We start from the raw sequence: 22822 nt of genomic DNA, 5'->3' as shown, positions 1-22822 counted from the left end.
TATAAAAAAAAAAAAAAAAGAAGAAGAAGAAGAAGAAGAAAGCAAGAAAGGAAGGAAGAAAAAAAAAAAGCTCTTTGCGACTGCCATACAAATCAGGGGCACTAACAAGGTCACACAGAAGGGAATTTCGGGACTCGGAGAAGATGTTCTCCTGCATGGCAGTGAACAATAACAGCATTCTATACAAGTTCCCCTGCATCCCCGGGCGGCTCTGCCCCAGCCTGAAGCTGCTTCGGGTCCACTGGGAAATGTGTATTATGCCTAGGTTAATTTGCTGATTAATCTCTAGTCAGTGGTTTGTGCTTTCCCCAGATGGCCAATTAAAATTTACAACTGGCAGAACAGTGTCCTGTTGGCAGGCTGCTGAGGGGCCAGAGCTAGAGGCGGTGACAGAAGGCATGGGCCCAGTTTTGCCTTCTTTTCCCCTCCCCTTTCCTTTCTTTCTCTCCCTTGCTCTTTTTAAAGCTGCGGGATTTATTCAGAGGAAAGCGTAAGCCGGGCTTACGCGGGAAGCGTGCGATGTGTGGTGTAGTTTACAACTGTGCTGCTATTTACTCTCCAGCACTCTCAGGGCCGCTCCCGTATTCCAGGCATCAACGGTTTTACCCACAGCAAATATAGCTGACAAAATCAGCCAGGGGGCACAACTGATTTAACAGCTTCTGAAATGTAATAGCCTTTTTTTTTTTTTTTCCTCCTGATTTGCAGTCCCCATGGATTGATGGTCTAATATCATTCACTTCCTCACAAATATATAAAACATTTACAGTTGTTTGTGTAAATCAAAGGCAAAGTGCTATGTGTGAAGCTGATAATAAGTAATGCTGTGATATATATAAAAGATAACATACTTTTACAGCAAGAGCCCCCAATATTAACTGTTACTTTTTTACTTCGCATTCTATACAAATGGCATTGTAGACACATCTGAATAAAACATACAGCAAGGAATTTAATTAAGGAAATGCAATTTGATATCATTCTTTATTTTATACCGAAATGTTTGCCATATGTTTCAAACATGCGTGAGTCATCTGGATTGAACATTCTGAAGGAAATTGTTAATCAAGGACTATTGATCCTTAAATAAGCTAAACGTGGTAATGATGTATGATATTATGACAGTTTGCTATTTTCACTAACTGTTGATAACCACTGCCAAAAAATAAATAAAATAAAATATGTCCCTCTAGGTGGGAAAACAAATTTTAAGGTGAATATTGCATTATTGATTGTAAAAATAATCTAGGGAGCCAGGTATAAGTCTCAATTATGTCAGATAAAGGGAAGGGAGGAGGCATCGTGTAAAATTACCTTTGTAAACTATACAGAATTTTGGATTTTGTTTTTTTTTTTTTTTTTTTTTTTTTTTTTTTTCAACGTTTTTAAATTTTTTATTTTTGGGACAGAGAGAGACAGAGCATGAACGGGGGAGGGGCAGAGAGAGAGGGAGACACAGAATCGGAAACAGGCTCCAGGCTCCGAGCCATCGGCCCAGAGCCTGACGCGGGGCTCGAACTCACGGGCCGCGAGATCGTGACCTGGCTGAAGTCGGACGCTCAACCGACTGCGCCACCCAGGCGCCCCATGATTTTGTTTTTTTTAAATAGGATGTGTCACAGAACTTATACCCTGGACATCAATGACTCTCTATCAGACTCTAAGATCAGATTTTAAGGCCACGGGTGGTATTTTATGAGTTATTTTCATGACTTTACGTACTGTGGATGCAGACAATAATTGTTAAATTTACTTTTAGAAAATAAAATTTGAAAATAATCAGAGACATAGTAAATGCCTTGTGAGAAGTGACTGTATTTGTTAAGCTTTGTCCTCAGCACCAAGTACAATACCCGGCACAGAGTGAGCACTACTACAAGTTCGAATACTACACTAATTTTCCCAACAAATAGGAAACACTCAATTTCCTCCCTGCGGGGCTTTCCATGTCAAGCTCTATTCAAATGTACGATCTCGGAATACTTTTTGGAAAGAGGTCTCTCACGTGTTCTGGCCTTGAATTGTTCCCGTCTAAGAGATCATAGGACAGGCATCACGCAGCCTTCACCTTTTTTCATCTCCCACAGTGTATCTGCTCAATAAATGGATGCTGAATTGAATTCGAGGGGCTTCTTGAATTGCTGCTGTACTTCATAGCGACGACTCTACTCCACTGATAAACGTTCCATATGAGGAAGCCAGACCTCGACTATGTAGGATTTCAGTTCAACATATAAGGTGAATGTAGGCTAAAAGAATTGCAAAGGGGATATCTACAGACAAGACAAAATTGCAGAAGTAGTATTTCTTGGTTTCTATGAAGTTTTTTAAATCTAATCGCATAGACTATAAATTTCCTTTGAGGTAAATATTTTATCCATAAAACAAACCACTTCTATGTAATATATGTGTTGCTCTGAGGTAGCTGGCAATAATTGAATTGTGTTCTTTCTCAGCCGATTAAGGAGTTTGTGTCTAGCTAGTATGTGACATCCTGACTCATTGTACAGATAAAAGTCAGCTGAGAGGCTTTGTAAGTGTCCCAGCCTGGAAATACTAAACAGTGAATCATCATGTCTTGATGGAAGGACTGCAAATAACTCCACACATATTCGTTAAGTACATACTAGATTTAAGGTACTGCGTTAGATGCTATTGGCCTTTAGATACAGTTTGTCATATCAAGAGGCTTTTGGCTTATGAGCCAAAATAATAGTAAAATAAGGCAAAATATGATCACTGCCAAATACAGACTAAAAGGACCTTTGTAGAACACTTACTAGAAAGTGACTGATTTTGTTTGGACAGATTGGGAAAGAATTCTTACGGGAAGTGGGGCTTAAGGAATAAGGATTTTGACAGGGATGGGAGAAAGAGAAGGGGGGCTTTCCAGGAAGAAGAAATTGCAGGAGCAAAGGTGTAACGGTAGAAAAATATTAATTTAGCTCAGGAAGTAGAAATTGATGGAAAAGATGATAAGGATGTTTGGGTGTGTGGGTATGTGTACAAAATGAGGCTTCAAAGGTCAATCGGTAAATTTGAGGTGTAGAAATTTGAAGCAAGTTTATGATCAATGCAGAAGCTTCAAATTCGTTGGGCAAGGAAGGGATCCTAGTTGTATCTGCATTCAGAAATAGATAAGAAGTGGGAGTCTGGCAGTAGGGAAGGAAGTTGGGACTATGGCAAGGACATAAACAAGAGTTATGGAGACCTGGGCTACCATGGTGGTAGGAACGAAAAAGAGGGGGAGTGACAGAGCTATTTCTGATGCAGAAGAGATAAACTAGGTTGGCAATTGGGATGTTGAAGATGAAGAAGAGGGTGAAGTCAGAGATGGTTTCAAGTTCCTAGGCTAGAAGCTAGAATGGGTGACCATGTTCTTACAGGGAAAGAGAAGACAGCTAGGAAATTATGTTTATAGAGGAAAGAGGCACTGAGTTTTGGATTCATTGAGTGGGAAGGATTAATAAGATATCATTTTTTTAAAATGTTTATTTAGTTTTGAGAGAGAGACAGAATGTGAGCCGGGGAGGGGCAGAGAGAGAGGGAGACACAGAATCTGAAGCAGGCTTCAGGCCCTGAGCTGTCAGCACAGAGCCCAATGCCGGGCATGAACCCATGGACGGTGAGATCATGACCCGAGCTGAAGTTGGATGCTTAACTGACTGAGCCACCCAGGCACCCATTTTTACTCTATCCAACAGATCGTTGGAAATACAAGTCTACAGCTGAAAATAAGTCATAGACTAGCTAGAGCTGTGGATTGGCTGCTCACCTGAAGTATGTTAATTGAGGTCATATAAATGGATAAGATTGTCATTAGTGAACGGACAGACCACAGAGGTATTATCATGAAAAATATTGAATTACTTCTGCACTGGATGGTAAATATAAGTGTCCCCAGCTCCTCAGGACACTCTAGCTGTCCTGCCCACCTGTAACGACCCTTGGGACCACCGCTGCCTAATGGCAATTAAAAAGTTAACATCTACCCCGCATAAGGCTCCAGGTCCCTGCGACAGTGCTGTGGCTCTACCTGTTCTGATTGGTCAGTGCCTTTGCCATCAGTTTCCATCGTTAATTAATTTAGTTGTCGCTCTTACCCACAGAAGGACTACAGAGCAAGAAAAGAAGCAAGCTAAGGATGATATGCTTAGATGTGCTAGATGATGATATGACAGGTAGGAGAAAGTGTTTACAAAGGACATTAAGGTTCCTCTTCTTTGTACTTTCCATATGCTTTAAGCTAGTTGCTATGGTGGGGCATATGATGATATAAATTCAAAAGAGAGTATATAATAAGGTCTCACATGTGTGGTGGCACGGACAATTAAAAAATAAGATGGTATATACAAAGATAAATTTTTAATTCCATTTTCTCATATTTTAAATGGGACATATTTTGGCAACATGTATCTATGTTAGACAAAAAGGTTGTGAATTAGAATGTAGTGGTATTATCTATGAAGGTACAAAGTTTTATTCTACATAATCCTGAGTTTATGCAATCCTCTGAACTGAAGGAAATTGCAGTCACTGGAATTATAATGTGACACACGATGTTTGTCAACGTTTTCTTTTTCCAGATTGTACCTACATCTGAGAAAACTTAGCTGTAATCTAGAAAAATGCAAAACAGAGCCAGTACATTGAGTCCATACTAGAAACAGTAGTTTTGACTGTTTGGGTCATGAATGTACTACTTACAAACTTCAAATACCCCTGTGATTTTTGTACAAACTGCAAATTCTTGGATCTCAGGCATTTCTCTGATTTTTCTGTTTGTCAGGTAGAGTGGAAAGTAACAGATCATTCTAAGGTAAGATGGTTTGAGTTTTCCAGTTGAAAGGTTATGTAGCAAAATCAGTGTGCTAGCTATAATCTTATCATGGCTCTCCCAGCATGGGAGAAATTTAAGTATTCATGATATTGTAATTACAAATGCTGATCCCATGTTTCAGTGATGACCTTAGAAAAGAGTTAGAAAACTGTGGTTTTTCTTCATCACCAGAACAAAATCCACGTTCGAATTATTTGCTATTGAATTTGTATTTTATAATTTTAATACATATTTTTATCTGATGAGACAACTGGCCTTAGAAATGCAATTGTTTTCCTGTCACGATCTACTTTCAGGGAGGATAATTTTTGGCGACATATTTCTAAGTTATTAACCAGCGAATTACGTAGACCCTTAAGTAAATAAGGAAAATGTAAATATTGGATCGATGCCCGATAAGCAGTAGGTCAGGGTAGTGCTAAGTATGACAGGGTGTACTCAGCTCATTATCACTGTTTTCATTCTTTTAATTGAACATGCCTGTTAATTGTACACTTCGGTAAGGCCGAGTGGGGTGAGGCCGCAACCACTTTTTGCGTACGTTTATGTATGATTTTTTAATTGGAGGTCAAAGCAACCCTCGTCTGTTTCATAGTGATCCACACCATCTTTTAGCAAGGAAGATGAGATCCTTTTCAAAACCGCTAGGTCAGTAGGATGTAACGTATACCAACCCCTCACTACTTCTGGTAATCAATAATTTAGCTTTCTATCCAGAATAGGCACAGACTTGATAAGACATCTGATGCCCTTGACGAGATTTTTACAGGGCAATACTTTTATTTTATATATTTTATATGCAATGATAGATGTGCCTATATTTTCATAGTTAGATGCATATATTTATTTTTTTATATCTTTCTTTTACCATACTGACAGAATCAAAGTGAAACGGTAAACTCTTGGACCAAATACGAGTGATAATAAAGCCTTCTATTGTGCTTCATTCCCTTGATCTAGGACATTTAAAAATAAAATGTATAAATATATATAATATATTTACGCTGAGCGGCGTCAATCATTATTCAGAAATTTAAGTTAGGTGATCGCTTCTCGGCCTTTTGGCTAAGATCAAGTGCAGAAATTTAAGTTAGGTGAAATTTAAGGCGAAGAAAAGGCGACCCATCAGCAAACTCATGCCATGTTCCTAAACTCTGCACTTGAAAAGATGATACAGAGACAGGTAAGCCCCCGTTTGCTGACTCAGCAGTGCTGAGGGTAAGATTTTTAAGTGGAAAGGGCAGGTTGAGATAGGATCATTTTAATTAAAAAGCTATATATGCATTTTAGTGTGATTCATTTTATTTGTTACTTATGTATGGTTCTATTCGTTTATTCATTCATTAAAAATATTTATTGGGTGTCTGACACAGAACAGACATAGCAGTAAATAAAACAGACACACACTCACTCTCTTGGAGTTTACATTTTAGCAGGAAGAGACAAACAAATACAATAAATATGTAGCAAGTATGATGGTGATTCGTGCCATGGAGAAAAATAAGGCAGGAAAGTAGGTTGTGGAATGTTCTAGAAGGGCAATGCAATTGTAAATAGGTATATCAGGGAAAGCCTCATTGGGTAGGCAACTCATGTGCAAATACCGGAGGGAAATGGAGAGCAGTCCCTATAAGGAGGCAAGAGAATTCCAGCTGAGGGGCAAGCTCAAGGAAAAAGAGGAAGCCAGCATGCCTGTAGGAAAGTGAGGAAGGGGGGGAAGTAATAGAAATGTGGTTTGAGTGATCAGAGGAGACTGCAGACCATTGCACGGGGCATTGTTGTTCTGTTTGGTTGGATTGTTTGGGATTTTTAAGTTCACATGGGGATGCGATTGGAGGCGGTGGGCAGAGAGTGACAAGGACACGAGGGCAGAAGCAGGGTCCTCCGCTAGAGGGTTATTTACAAAAGCCGAGCCAGAAGGCTATGGTGGTTTGATGGTAGTAGTAAAAGGAGTAAGAGGTGGTTGGGTAATGATCTACTTCGAAAGTAGAGGGGCGCCTGGGTGGCTCGGTCGGTTAAGCATCCGACTTCGGCTCAAGTCATGATCTCACAGTCTGTGAGTTCGAGCCCCGCGTCGGGCTCTGTGCTGACAGCTCAGAGCCTGGAGCCTGTTTCAGATTCTGTGTCTCCCTCTCTCTCTGCCCCTCCCCTGTTCACGCTCTGTCTCTGTCTCAAAAATAAATAAACGTTAAAAAAAAAAATTAAAAAAAAAAAGAAAGTAAAGCTGGCAGCAAGTATGTGGGGTAGAAGGGAGAGGGAGGAGCCAAAGCTGACTTCAATGTTTGGATTCTGAGTAACTGTCAGGGTAGAGTCACTGTCTCCTCACATGGGGCGACATTATAAGAGAAGCATAATTGGAGAGAAAGGTAAATGGGATTTGAACAGATTTAGGTTTCAGGTGCCTTGAGATGTTAAATAGGTGATTAGATCTCACTTGGAAGTCAGGAGGGTGAGCTGTAGACTAGGACATATATTTAGAAGTAGTGAGCCCACAACTGCAGTTAAAACCAAAAGACTGATGGGTGCCTGGGTGGCCCAGTCGTTAAGCATCTGACCCTTGGTTTCAGCTCACGTCATGATCTCACAGTTGTTCATGAGTTTGAGTTCCGCATTGGGCTCTGCGTTGACAGCACAGAACCTGCTTGGGATTTCTCTCCCCCTCATTCTCTGCCCCTCCCTGGCGTGCTCTCTCTCTCTCTCTCTCTCGCTCTCTCTCTCTCAAAAGATGAATATATAAACATAATACAAAAAAAATTTAAAAAACAACAACCAAGAGACTGAATGAGTTTCACCCTTGAAGTGAGTGTAAATCAAAAAGAGGTAGGTCTAAGGACTGAGCTTTTGGGGCTTCCCATGCTTAAGAACTGGGTAGAAATGAGGAAAAACCAGCAGAAGAAATTGAGAAGTAATAGCTAGTGAAATGTGAGTGAAACCTAGAAAATGGGGTGTCCCGAAAATTAAGCAAGGCAAGTGTTTTCAGGATGAAGTAATAAACATTCTTGTGAAATACTGTAGATGTGTCAAGTACGGACTGAGAGTTAACCACCGGACTTAGCACTTAATGCACACCCTTGCAATCATGGGCTGCAATGGAAGGGTCCGTTTCAGCTGATGTCATATCAGAGCAAAGGCAATTCCAAGTTTGTTCAGCAAACTTTCTTTTCCATCCAGGACATAAGGATCAGAATGATTGGCTGCTACATACCTGGGGAAAGTTTTCACGTTCACCATAAAGAAGCCGTGTGATGGGAAACACATTGCAAGGGGCTCCGGGAACAGAGTCCACTCGGCTGGGCCTCAAGGGTACCTTCACGGCAAAACAAATTTCAGGGTAGTGATGCTTGTGAGGCTTTGTATTAGATTTTCATATTGCTTTACTGAAGCACAGAATAGTTTCCATGATGACCATACACAAAGTTTAGTGCCCGAAAGCAACAAATAATTATTTGGTAAGAATTTTAGTTTCTTCTCAGAGAAAGCAGGGTTATTTTGCAGTAGTTTTAAAAAACCATGCAAAATTAGTGCTTTTATGTATCAAATGCATTGCATGTAACACTACGCAAGTTTCATACAAGTGGAGCAATCCTTTGCTCGATAAATATTTGTGGAGATCTACTGTGTTCCAGGCACTTTGCTAGGACAAAGAGTACATGCTATCAGAGCATTTATAACCAGAGTTCTTATTAAATTTAGTCTCATCTCATAAGTCAGGGGATATTATCTGTCTAAGCCAGATGGCAGCACCACATTCATAATACGGTCTTGTCCCCGGGACAGATGGGGATAAAGGACTGATTCCTAGAGCCTGGAACTGGGAAAGAGTTTTCACCTCTTCTCTCATATCCCACACACAGAACCTAGGCCTGCCTGCTAACGGGAGGAGAGTGCCAGGCTGCAGAACAGGGCTTGCCTACCTTGCCCACTTGGCTGCACCAAGGGAGGAAGTGGGAGCGTGGCAGGAAGAAGAGAGAGGTCATGGCAAGGATGCAGGCTCTTGAGGCACATTAACACTTACAAGTAGCCCAGTTAATGTCCTGAGCTCTGGACAACCAGATTAACAATTCTTCCTCCCCAAAGAGCTTGCTGGTAAGGGGGTGAGGAAACTGGTCAGAGGCCCCTCCTCAAAGACCTCTGGTCTCTCATATGGAAGGGAGCAGTTATTGTGAAATTTTCAGATTCCTCCCAGCCTAAAATTCCATGACTCCATGGTTATGTTAATGAAAGCAGGATTTTGAAAATAATATAAAAATGAAAGAGGTTCTCCTGAATTTTGTAAGGATTGGCGTATAGTTGCTCTTCGAGACGCGATGAGCAGGATCCGTAGGAGCCGCATCATGTGGGAACCTGTTAGAAATACAGACTCTTCAGTCCTTACCTCCAGGTGAATCACAGTCTGCGTTTTAATAAGAGCCACATATCATATGCATATTAAAGGCCATGCAGAGACCAATCATTGAGTAGCAAGCTTCTGGAGATAAAACCCACAAGATGCTTTGAATTTCAACAACAATAGGTTAAACCTAAGGCAATTAAAAGTCGGCAGTAGCTCTCCTAGACAACTTTTGAGGATTCCGTTTACTGCACATAATTATGATGTAACTAGTTAATGGAAAATCTGTGTAATGAAACCTAGGATTGTTATTTCCCATTTGATTAAAAAAAAAGGGGGAGGGGGCAGGAAAATACCTTCTTGGCACTGCTATGTATATGTTGAAATTTTACTTAAAATTATAGTATCACGTAGTTACATATCCTTGATTCCCCGTTGTGTTACCCTGAGATTGCCAAAAAGCTTGCCTACCTACTTCAAGTCTCCTCAAGCATCATTTTGAAAAAGACTTTCCGGGGGCACCTGGGTGGCTCAGTCGGTTAAGCGTCCGACTTTGGCTCAGGTCATGATCTGGCGGTTCGTGAGTTCGAGCCCCACGTCGGGCTCTGTGCTGACAGCTCAGAGCCTGGAGCCTGCTTCACATTCTGTGTCTCCCTCTCTCTCTGCCCCTTCCCTGCTCATGCTGTGTCTCTCTCTGTCTCAAGGATAGATAAACATTGAAAAAGAAAAAGAAAAAGAAAAAGACTTTCCGAATTAACAGAAACCTACACAGTTGTCTAAAGATCGTTAGAAACCAATTGCTTGGAAATCAAGTAACTACGTGTCTTGGCTTAGACTAAAACCTGTAAAAACAAAACAACCCATAGTCGTACATGCCTCTCAACATACTTATTGTCAAATTGTCTTTTCCCATATTCAAATATGTAATTTTATTTTATTTGGATGAAATTAAATAAAGCTGATATTAAATTTAAATTATATATTTGTGTGCAATTTTAAGAGCACTATTAATCATAATGGGATATGAAAATGATTAAAACACCCTAGTATGAGTATTATTAAACACATAAAATGTTTTATTCTGGTAATATACAGAGTTTGAAGTTCAAGAAAACACCTAGAAGGAAATGGAACATGTTAATGTAATTCAAGGAGCACTGATATTTAACAGTTATGATGTGTTTAGCTGTAAATACAGAAAACTTAAATCAGTGAAATTTAACAACAAAGAAAAAAATATTGTCTTAAATAACTTAAAAGTCCAGAGATAGTCTGGCTTTAGTAAATGGCTCAAGCCATTTACTCAGGACTTGACTGCTTTCTTTTCATTCTTGTCCATTCTGGGCTGCATCCTGAGCAAGCTCCCTCCCTGTCACCCGAATTGGCTGCCACTAGCTTTAAGGTCTTTCTTAATTTACTTCAGCAAAAAAAAATAAAATGCTTTTGTCTCCATATTGCCAGCAAAATTCTGAAATTCAGTCGAACTGAACCAACCTAGAAGCTATGTTCACTGCTAAACCAGGGACTTGGCCAGAGGAATGGAAAACTGATTTATTTTGTCACGGTCAGGTCTCCATACTGGATCTGAGGACGGAGGGGACTTACTAAGAAGCACCAAAACACCTTATCCGAAGTAAAGTTTCTTGGCCATGGGAAGAGGAAGGCTGCATGCTGGGAGAGCAACCAGCATACTTCCATTGCAGGGACCTGAAGGGAGAGGGAGAAAAATAAGCAGGTGAAATTCTGGGCTGGTGACAGGTACATTTCCATATTTGCATAAATATATCCTAAGGGAAACCATTCTGGAGGTAAGATCTAAGCTGAGAAGTAGAGCACTCAGAAGAGACTGAAATCTAAAACCAAGTTCAGTGGCTCAGGAAAACAGGAAGCACCCTGACCTCTTTGAAAAAAAGATTTCGGAACCGAAAAATAAACTGAATTCTACAAACGAACTCTTTACCTATTTTTTAACCTATTATGTCCATTCTCGACATTAGGGTACAATTTTTCTACTGAGACAAAGATACCATCAGAGTTTTCCTTGATTAGAAACAGTTTGTGATGACCTACAGCTTATAGGGTAAAGTCTAAACTTTTTAGTAAAGGAGTTTCGCAAACTCTCCCGCTAATATTTCAAACCTTCCCTCCTTACCTGCTCTCCAATGCCTGATACTCTGGCTTTTGTGAATTCTGCACTTATCTTCTTCTTCCCAGACTTACCACGTACTTTCCCCCTTTAGCTCACCTGTGGGTTTTACCTGGAACACCTCTCCTCTGTTTTGCTTACCCTTACCCCATGTTTCCCATCCTATCAGGCCAGAGTCTCCCTTCCTCTCTGTGCCACCATTATTATACTTACCACATTCATAGTGTCATCACTGGTGGCTCCTTATTTGGCTGTGAACTCACTGAAGACGGTGAAAAGCCTTCATTCAGCATTGCGTAATAAGGATGTAAGACGTAAATATGTACAATCAATTGAATTTCAAGGTTCTCAAAATAACGGGAAACACTGCCTTGAAGAAAAGATGTTTTTAAACACCAAGGGTTATAAATTCAAATGACTTGTTTGGCATAAATCAGTGTAGACACACATTCATTTGATTAGATTTTAGAAGGAAACGCGTTTTCAAATTTTACTGTTACATTAAATGTTTATCAACAAATCTCATATATCGGGAAGCTCTTTGGTTGAGGTAAATGCTACAGGAGGAATTATTTCTACGATTACTGCGTTTTTGAAGATGTTGAACATGGAGCTGCTTATTAGTCAAGCAAAAAGTGTTATATTCTAAATCAAATAATTAATTGAGTGATGTATGCACTGCTTTTTTTTTTCAATGTTTTATTTGTTTTTGAGAGAGAGAGACAGAGAGACAGGTAGAGTATGAGTGGGGGGAGAGGCAGAGAGAGGGAGACACGGGATCCAAAGCAGGCTCCAGGCCCTGTGCTATCAGCACAGACCTGTATGCGGCGCTCGAACTCACGAACTGTGAGATCATGACCTAAGCAGAAGTTGGATGCTTAACTGACTGAGCCACCAGGTGCCCCTGTATGCACTGCTTTTGTAAGCAATATCTAAATATTTTGGGAACTACTATGTATTTGGATTGAGTACAATATCTAATCTTACTTCTGAGTTGTCAGTTGTGTACCTGTGGTCGTGGTGAGTATACAAGATACGAGTAGCAAAAAGCATACTGAGGTCAAACACCAGAGAATCAGAAGTTGGGTAAGAACAGGAATCGTCAATCTGCCTCCTGGGCCTCAATGTCTCAATTTGTGAAATGAAAGCATCGAAATAAAAGCCAATACACTTTGTCTATTGACATTTTGAACCAGCTTACTAAAACTTAAAACTTTGGGTCATTTCTCCCCCCACCTGTCATCTTGTATGCTTAAAGATGTATTCCAGTATCCTGGTAATGATACCGATACTAAGAGCACTCAATGTATATCAAAGCATTGTAATTTTCCTTAGAGGCTACAACATAAAAGTTGACTATATTTTTAAATAAACACTCTTTAATTTTTCACGTATTTTAGGTTTTTGGAACCAGTGAAACATTACTCTTATTCAAATTTAACGAATAAAGTTTTTACTATGGTTTGGAGGTAAAACTAAGCAAAGAGTACAATTAGACGTCTTAGCGATGACGTGTTTTAGAAAAGGTCTCAGCGGGCATTTCTAACACGGCATTTCAAGGATTTGAGTATAATTTAGGCAAGCATATAGCCTTCAAAAATTTTTGTTGCTAAGGGCAATACATGTATTCTTCCTGTTTGCTTGTTTGCTTGTTTGTTTTTAAAGGCCTCATTCCCTGAGACCGTGGTAACGTGAATTAACATTAAGAACAAAGGCTGAGAAGTCAGATGTGAGTTCGAATGTGAGATCTGTAGAAAAGGAAATAATAATAGTCATAAGAATGTTGTGAAGATTAAGCAAGGTATATTCATTACATAACACAATGCCTAAAGCACAGTCAACCTTCAATAAATGCTTTCTACGAATTACTACCTTATAATTACCACACACACAGATAATATAATTCTGAGTTGCTTTAGTTTGTTATGGGTAGTAATTTATCAATTTGTCCTTCAATATTTGTAAGTGGTTTATTGACACCCATATATACCAAGAGGTGAAGAATTAAAGCTGTACAGAATTCAGTGGCATGGCCATGCCTCCATAAAATAAGAATATTGTGCTCTGACAAAACTTATCTTTCAATGGTAGGGACATGCTTTGAGAACTGGGAAAAGGACGAGGAGAGTCTAGCTTGTGTGAGGAAGATGCAAAAATCCACTAAGAAGATCTTATTATGTAATGACATATTGCGTCACAGGTCTCCAAAAACTTTCACAAGTTGTATCACGGGATCCTTGTAAAAAACACTGCATAGTGATCAGAATCGGATTAAAATTTATCTTTAAATGTGGAAGAAACTGATGCTGAGAGAGGATGTGGTTTATCTAATATCACATGGCCAGGATACCGGGGAGATGGGATGATGACCTAATCTCTCTGTCCCTTCGGTGGGTACTCTGTCCCCTAGCGTCTCCTCCCCTGAGAAGAAGAACTCCGTAAATGTGTTTGGCTCTCTGATGCAACTATTTTATTTACTTCTTCTTCTTTTTTTTTTTCAGGAGAAATTTAAAAATTACAGGTTATCAAACTCAGTAAACAAAATCTCTGAACTATTCTGGAACGTAAATGTTCCCGAAAATTAATTCCCCAGCTCAGTGTCTTGAGTTGGTTACAGTTGAGTTGGCCACAATCCAATCTTGAAATGTTATTCTTCTGAAGAGAGGCTGGGATAATCAGGCAATGAAGGTGAGCATCAGCACAATCTACTTAGGGCGCTTTGTGGTGCTTAGAGATAAGAGTCACTACAACTCCCAAAGTATCATAAGCTTTGACTTCTGTAAATGCGAAGGGACCCTGCATAAGGCATTTCTAAGAGATTAACTTGACTTTCTAAGTGAGAAATGGAACCTCAGATGCAATAAAATTATGGAAGTGTTGATGTTTGTTCTTAATCCAAATCAATAATTTAATCCCCATATAGGTTTAAGAATCAATGTTTTATTTTATTTTTAATATAAAAATCAATCTTTGGGACGACCACAACCTTTACATGAATATTTTTATCTCCTGAAATACTGTCAAGAAGGTATCTTTATAATCTTGAAAAGAGGATGTGAATTCTAGGTGAATGGCAAAGTGACACAAAAAACACAAGGCTGCCAGTTTACTTCAGACATGCAAATGGAAAATTGGTTATAAAGTAGAAGCAGGCTAAATAAAGACACCATACTTTGCAAGCGTTGGCAAAGGTGCTACCATTTTCTAAGGTCTATATTCACAGTAGAGAACAAAAGGAGAATTAGGCACATTGTATATAGAAAATAGCTAATACAGAAACATAAAGTGGACAGAAAGAATATATGATGTTTCAAAAAATGGGTTAGTGCAGTAAAAACCTCACAAACGAAAAAGATGAAAATAAGATGCGTGGTAAAAGGGTTAAGCACTGAGTCTCTGTCTAAAGTTAGAATCCTGGCTCTACATCTTACAGCTTGAGCAAATTACTTAATCTTTCTTAACTTCATCTTCTTCATCTAAAAATGAGGCAGTAATTGAGCCCTCTCATGGGATTTTATGAGGCTTAAAAAAAGAGAATGCATAGAAAGTGTTTTGCATAGTTCCTGGTACATAGCAAATGCTCAGTGAAAATTATCTCTTATTATTTAAACACAAGCTCACATAGAATTGCAAAGGTTTTGAACATCAGAACCAGAGTAAGATTATATTCCCCAAATAGATGGGTTGCAATTAATATTAAACACCTAACTGGCACACTTATGTAAAGTCTTTGCTTTTAAGTAAAAAAAAAAAAAAACCAACACTGAACAAAACAAGCTCAACAATAACACCAAAGACGATGGTTCACTGAGTGAGCAGAATCACCTTTCAGACAATCCTGCCAATTCATTAAAACCCAATAATGTAGTTTTAAATTAGAAGGGCTTTTCCTAAAGCACTTAAAAGGGAAAATTTAATTCCAAAAGTGGAGATTCAAACTTTACTGTAGAAAATGGATCACTTAAAAAATGTGTTATTCAATGAAATTTCACATCTATTTGCTGAAGATCTACAAAGTACCTATAATTTATTCATCAGACATTATTAAATTCATGATAGGTTGAGTTAAATCCATGCAAAACACACCCCAAAATAACATTCATTAGAAATAGCATAGATGTAGTGCCTATCACAGGTTAAGCATCATTTTATTAACTTTGTTTCTCTAGAACAGAGAGGAAAAGTTAGAGTTTGGTTACTTCCAGAAATCAGACCGGCCCAGAAAATAAACAACACATCTCTGTTACTACCCTCAGCCTGGCACGTGGCTTGACCATACACGCACTGCTGAAAATTGATAAAGGGAAACAGTGGCTCTAAACACATCCACAGAGCAAGCAGCCAGGACTTCTGTCCTTCCTTGAGTCAACTGCTCATGCTCAGAAAGCGTGAGCCACAGAATTGATTTCTATGCAGTCGAATGAAAACTCTTTCACTGTCACCCAGGCTTGTCACTGTGACACAGCACCTCTCCTGATTAAAGAGGGAGGACCCTGAGCTGGAGTATCTTCCTTTGTTAAACATATATGCATACGTAGTATTAAAACAGAGGGAAACATAAAGTAGGTCATTCCAGACATTAAAAAAAAAACAAAAAAAACAAAAAAAAAACCTCTGCGATTTATTGTTATTTGATATTCGGCCAGCCAGTAATTTGAGTAGTCTTTCTGAGAAGAGAGATCTTTAGGAAACAATAATCAAACTCCAATAGTTCCCTCAGTTAACCTAGAAGTTAACATAACTATGCCCACGGCCCATTTAACTTAATGGCTTGCCGGTCCTGGAATTGTAGATAGGGCTTGCAGTAATCATCTTACGCCAGAGTACCGTGGACCAGTTATTTATCAAGTGTTTGGAAATGAGTCAATCCCAAACTCTCAGCTCCCCAAATGAAAAGACAAAATGTTCCAGAAGAAGCCGGGACTCCTGAATTGCAGTCCTAAGGGGGAAACCTGATTAGATCATCGGCTGTGACACACAGAATGGTAATGAAGTTGGGGACTTGACATCTTGGAAAGGGTGAGAGGTGCTTTTCAGATTTAAACAAAGCAAAACTAAAGCCCGTGATTGCAGCTTGCCTTGTGGTTTCACACCAAAAGTCCCGATTTTCGAGGCAATACTACACAGCAAAAGGCACAGCACTCTGTGTGCTGTGAAAATATTACCTTCCTAGACGCGGGGTGGACATTATAAGCCAGTTTCTTTTTGTCTAAAATGTAATAGAAAAGCTATACTTCCAACAATAAAAAAGGAATTACACTTTGGTGAGGGAATAGTAAAGGTTTCCAACACTTTCACAGGCCAACCAAATGTCTTCCTCTGCCATGTAAATGCAGTAAAAGGATATCCGCATTAAATTACAGGATTTATAGTCGGCAGAAAAACGAAACCGTGTAAAGATCATTTTGCATTAAAATTTGGCTTTCTCTGCTAGTATACGTTTAAAAATATATAGGTGCCTTTTACTAATGAAGTACATCAAAGCATATTATGTTCTGCATTTTGTGAGAACTAGGCAATTTATAAATGCTATTCACATTTAATTAGTAGTCATTTCTTCTCCATAAGCGTATTTACTCGGATCTCTTGTTCCTACGGCAACCCAGTGAGTACTACAGCTACAAGAACAGCCTAGACTAACCTAAAAAAGGATGGAGATTAATGAGCAAGATCAATATTAAGACTATAATGCACACGACCAGGCAATAAGATTGGTGAGAGGACCATTACAAAGAAGCCTCAAATAAAAATCTCTCATTTCAAGGAGCCTATTTATAGCAGCACAGATTTTATTTGTTCAAGAGTGCCTATAGCATACAACCAGTATGAAAGATGACTCATTTAGTGCGAAGTTCTGCTTAATTGGCTACCCACTCAGGTACGGTGTAACACATACGCATACATATACACAAGCATGTATGTAATTATAATCTGCTTAACGCACTTATCAACGGACGATATAAACAATATTACAAGCAGTTGTGCTTATGGATGTTTCCCTTAAATACTGCATTTGTTTAAAAATAGGGAGTCTTTAAAATTAGTCTGGATGGAAGGTGAGGTCATGAAACGTTTAGCGGAAAATGATTCTTAAATCTCAACGTTTATGTTATTTTAAAACTAATTCTCTGATCAGCTTTTTTATTCAAGCTCCATTACTCTTATTAAAGGGTTGACTTGAAAATCAATAACAGGAGCACTGCTAACGGTACCAGAGCAAAAATGAACAGTTAAAAGAAATTCTGCATATTCTCCTACATTCTGCTTCTAAGTGACAGTCCTTAATTTAAAGATTTAGGCGGAGGAGGTAGGTATAAGGAACTTCAGCCTAAATCTGTTTCCTTACAAAAAGTTTTATCATTGTACAGACCTCCTGCAAGAAACAAGTTAGAAATAATAAAAAATTATTTAAATGTTAGGAAAAAAAATAAGACCTAACTAAAAAACAAAAAACAGAACAAAAACAAATAAACAAGAAAAACACCAGACTCTTGGAGTCGCACTAACTTTGCTTTGCACGATGTCGATGGGTGGCTAAAAATTACCGCATGTTATTTGTCTGCACGTCTCGTTATGTCTCAAAAGGGTATGTGGGAGAAACACTGAATATGAGGAGGGGGTAAATTAGAAACCATATAATCCTTGTTATCAAATCTCGCTGAGTACAAGTGACAGGTTCTTTTCAGAGCTGAGCAGTTCGTCCTTGCTACAATCACACAGAGGCAAGAGTGTCGCCATCAAGCCTCTGAATTATCCTGCTTAGTGGCAAAAAGTAAAAATGATTCCTTCTGACCTTTCTACGTTGCTTCATTAGCTCTGACTTGCAAGCAACAAGTAAAAATGAGAAGCCTTCTGCAGCCCCCTCTGATAGAACTGATTAAAAGTAGCTGCTCAGCATCTGTTCAGGAGACTGGCTACCGCTCACGTGCGAAAAAGGAGGCTGAATTCAGTGTGTGGCAAGAGAGGCTTGCTACGTTCGCATTTAGTCATTTTCATTGCCGTTCAGCCAGGACATTTCACTTTTGTTTCCTTTCTGATCTAGAGGGATAGTTGCAAAGGGAAAACAAACAGTCTGTATACCTTGTCCTGAATCATTGGTCAATAAGGAAATTATTTTGTGTAGCTGTATAAGTAAGAAAAGGAAACGGAATTTTAGAATGATTAATCTCTGTAAATATTAATGGTCAACCAAGTCTGTGGTCTCAAATTCAGTTCTATGCTATATCAATCCTTTTTAAAGAATACACAGTAGCTCCCACCTGTAATTTTCCTTTGTGAAAATGTGCCTTTACCAGCAACTATGTCAATGCAGTGAATTAATTACACTCAACAATGACACCAGGCAGTTGTCTCCCAGATAATCTATGAATTTGAGTTCAGCATTTCTATAGGTACTTTTGTGCCTCTATGGCGAGTATTTTAATACCAAAGAACACAGCAACTTAAATGCCATTCCCTGGGTTTTATGAAAAAGCAATATAGGAAAGTAAATTGGGCAAATATCAACAACAAAGAGCCCCTACTTTGAGTCAAACAATAAATGCAAATAGAACTACACCCGAGAAGAGAGGTAGGGGGGTGAACACTGTGGTCTGAGTATTTCTTCCTCAAAATGCTCACCAGCTAGTTTTAGGCAAGAATATTCTATCTTAAAAAAAAAAAAAATCGTCCATCAGTGAATCCTGTTCGCGCAGCTTCCCAGGTAGAATTAAAACGTAGTCCCAGAGGCACCAGGACATGAAAACTGAACCCTCTCGCCGCAGATAATCAGCACAGAAGAGCAGCTAACTTCTTAAATAACCACAATTAAATTTCACACACTCTCTTCTCCCTTCCTGGTTTTCAAACGTAGGGTTATTTATCAGAGAAGAAAAACTGGAGGCTGCGTCTTTAGAAGGCAGCCAGGCACTCCTAACCTAATTAGCGTTAGCCACCCCTGAAAATAAATCCCCTGAATCCTGCAGCTCAAGAGTCACTCCCCCCGCCCCATACTCCTCCATACACACCAGCACCTGGTCAGAGCTACCCTATTGTAGCACCCTTGCGCCCCCGACCTCCAGCAGATAGTACTGAGGGGTATTTGCCACCACCTTTCAGGAAATCAGGTAAAACACCACCACCACGAGGGCAGGGTATCTGTGTGTGTGTGTGTGTGTGTGTGTGTGTGTGTGTGTGTGTGTTGGGGGTGGGGGTGATGCGAGCGATTTGCTTTGTCTGTATTTAAACTTCATGCCCACACCACCACAAAATACGGCCCCGGAAGCTGCCGAGCCCTGAAGCCTCCGTGCTCAAACAGAAGGCTCAAAGAAGAATGGAGATTTGCAGATCTGATAATGAGCCAGTTAATGACATAAATGATACCTCAAGAACCTCACTAAACCATCCAGGTCCTACAATTTAATCTGTAATAAATACTCCTGCATCATTGCGAGATGGCTGCTCATAATGGCAAATGAAATATGCTGGTATGATAGGTACAATAAATCTGGATTTTCCTATGGTTCCCTCAGGCTAGAACAATATGTAACCACAGTGCGCACTGTCAGGATGAGCAGATCTCAAAGCCATCATAAAATCTAAATGGGGACTAATTAGGAGGCCCTTCCCTTCCAGAGTTACTATTTCTATTGACATTTTCCATGCATGAGCCCCTCCATAACATCATAAGTCACCAAGATAAGAACTCCCTAGATTATAGGGAAAAAGCTTTAATGGAGAAGTTGAACTCAAAGGCGATGCATAAATTTTCCTTTTGATACTATGGGAAGTCTGTGTTCAGTACTTTCTTTACAAACTTTCAAGCCATGAGCAGGGTACTTTTTAATCCCTCTGTGCCCTTCCCTGTGGCCTGGCCGGTCCCAGCCTCTCTGAACCGGGAGCGTGAGTGTCAGGTGGTGCCCAGGGAGGATATTAAAACAGAGCGGGCCACTTGTAAAACTCATGGCACCGGGTGGAGAGAACTGGGACGTGCACTTGGCAAGTTGGCGTCTGATTCAGGGCCTTTTGGCTTGCAGGTTGGGATTTTCCTAAAGGTCACTGAAGATGAGGCTCTCCCAAGGCCCTTTCAATCAGGAATGGATCAGATTTCTTCAAACTGGCCCTTTCAATGCAGGGAAGTGAGTTAACTCTTTTCATAAACCAGGATGCCACAGGTCCTTGGGCAAAGGTGGGGTGGGCCGCCTTAGTGCTGCGGGGGTGAGGACTTGGGGGGTCGGGAATGAGATCTCCAGGCACCCTGAGGTGGGAAGGTGAAGAAGAGAGACGGGGGCATTCGTGACAGATGAACCTTCTCTTTAGCTGTCTACCAAGGATATGACAAGTTATGTAAGTTTTCTGAGAAGCAAAATCCTCAATTAAAATGGGAACAAAAATAACTGATCTTAAATGGATGTTGGAAAAATGGAAATATGCATAATTTTTTTAAAAGCTATGGGTATTATTACTTAGGAAATTTACTATTTCACTTAAAAGGGATAAAATTAGGAAAATACCATGAAGAGGGAATGTGCAACCCAGGATTCTCTTTCTCTTTGTTTTATACAAGATGAAAAGCCAAATATGGGGGGGGGTGAGTTGTCATATGGTCCCATAAAGTGGGAGTCCTGTATTAAACTATTCTTAATTTAATTACTTGCAGGTATTATCTGTCTTTCCTATTTGTCAAAGCGGTTTTTGGGTTACTGAATAAAAAGCTGAATAATGAGTACAGGGCCAATTCCCCCCTCAGGTTAGCCCTCCAATTTCAGGAACGCTTATGTGTCCTCCGACATTTTGTATCCAGAGTGTGGGTCTGCAACCAAGGTCACCTGCATGTGTGCATTCAAAGTGAAAACATACAAATCTCTATCATGGGATGTAAAGTTGCCTGTATTACCTACTGATTTCACTGATGGTGGAATAAATGCATGTCTGGTGTTGACTATCTTCTACTCAGTGCAACAGATCGAACCTTATCTGATAGACATCTGATGAATGGTTTTAACTGAAGAGACTTCCAGTCTGAGTTTAAGGTTAAACTGATGGTATCTTAGAAGAGAAATTATACAGTTTTGTGTGTATATCTATTTATTTTACATTTTTGTATAAACTTCTGCTTTGCATTCTTGCCTTCCGGTGGTGGAGGTGGAAGGAGGCGCTGAGCTTGTATTTGATTACTTTAATGGTTTGTTTTGGGGTACCGGGCTTCTATAATCTTTGGTGAATTCATTTCATTTGCTTGTCTTAGCTACCAAAATGCAGCTGGTAGCAGCTAATATTGAAAATTGTGACAGTATCCTCATTGTGTTTTATATTTTTATACATAATGGTACAGGTGCCTGTAAACATAAGGACACCAATATAATGAAGATAAAATATATTTCGAAGCCTATACAGCATTCAAACTTTGTAGTTTCTTGTGAAGCTAAAACATACACATTGAATTTAGAATACTTAAGGAATACAAGTTAGATTATGTTAGAACCTAACTTATAATTTTCCTTGGAAGACTATTTATCATCAGTTTACTGAAACACTCACCTTCTTTTTTCTCACATCCTATTACTAAAACAATTGTTGTAAAAACAGTATATACCCTGAATTCTACACTGAAGCGACCACTTAAAAAGAAAAATGTAATGAGAAAAGTAATTGCATCATTGGACTTGTTTTTCCACTACACTCTTAGTTTAAGTAGTAAGAGAAAAACATTAACACTAATAATTTTCAAACTTCAAGTATGTTTCCTGGTCCTCAGTCAGGCTGTTTAGGGTTCAGGACCAGCTGTAGGGTCAGAAACGTTCTCTTACGAGAATTACACAGGAAAAAGGAGGCCGAAGATCTTGTGAACTGAGGTGTCCTGTTATAGCCCAGAATTTTGAATTGAAAATCATCCCAGAATTGAAAATGAACTCCCAGCTTCCCACACCCCTGTCTTCCCAGGGCTTCTGAAATACTGGTTAGCTTATTCTGATTGACTCAGAGTTGATCTTAGATTTAGGTTTTTAGAGTTACAGGGTATTCACTTAATAAACATATATTTTATGTTTCTTCCTGTGTGAAACACTATTTTGGACGATACGGCATTGTCCAAAACAGGCAAAAACTCTGTCTTCATGGATCTCATGCTCTACTGCAGGAAGGACAATAAATAAGTCTACAGGTAAATTTGTAATATGTTGGGTGGTGATTAAGCTATGAGGACAAATGAAGAAGTGTTAGAGAAATAGGAAGTTGGGGTGCAGAAGACAGCACTGAAATTTTATATGGGGCAGTGAAGCAGTGCTTACCGAGAAAAGGAATTGGAGCAAACACCTGAAAAAGGTGAGGGAGCCAGCCCTACGGCTATTTGGAAGCAAAGCATTTCAAATAGAGGAAACAACGAGTGCAAATGTCCTGAGGTGGAGCCATGTTTGATGTCTTTAAAGAAGAGCTAGCTTAGCATAACTGGAGAGAAGGGGGCAAAGACAACAGCAGCACCTTTTGATAAGGTCAAAAAGGTAGCACCTGGCCAGCTGGTGTAGGGCCC

The sequence above is a fragment of the Neofelis nebulosa genome, chromosome 2, assembly GCF_028018385.1.
Source record: "Neofelis nebulosa isolate mNeoNeb1 chromosome 2, mNeoNeb1.pri, whole genome shotgun sequence".
Lineage (NCBI taxonomy): Eukaryota > Metazoa > Chordata > Mammalia > Carnivora > Felidae > Neofelis > Neofelis nebulosa.
The sequence above is the reverse complement of the archived record's forward strand: the minus strand, read 5'-3'. Positions refer to the sequence as shown.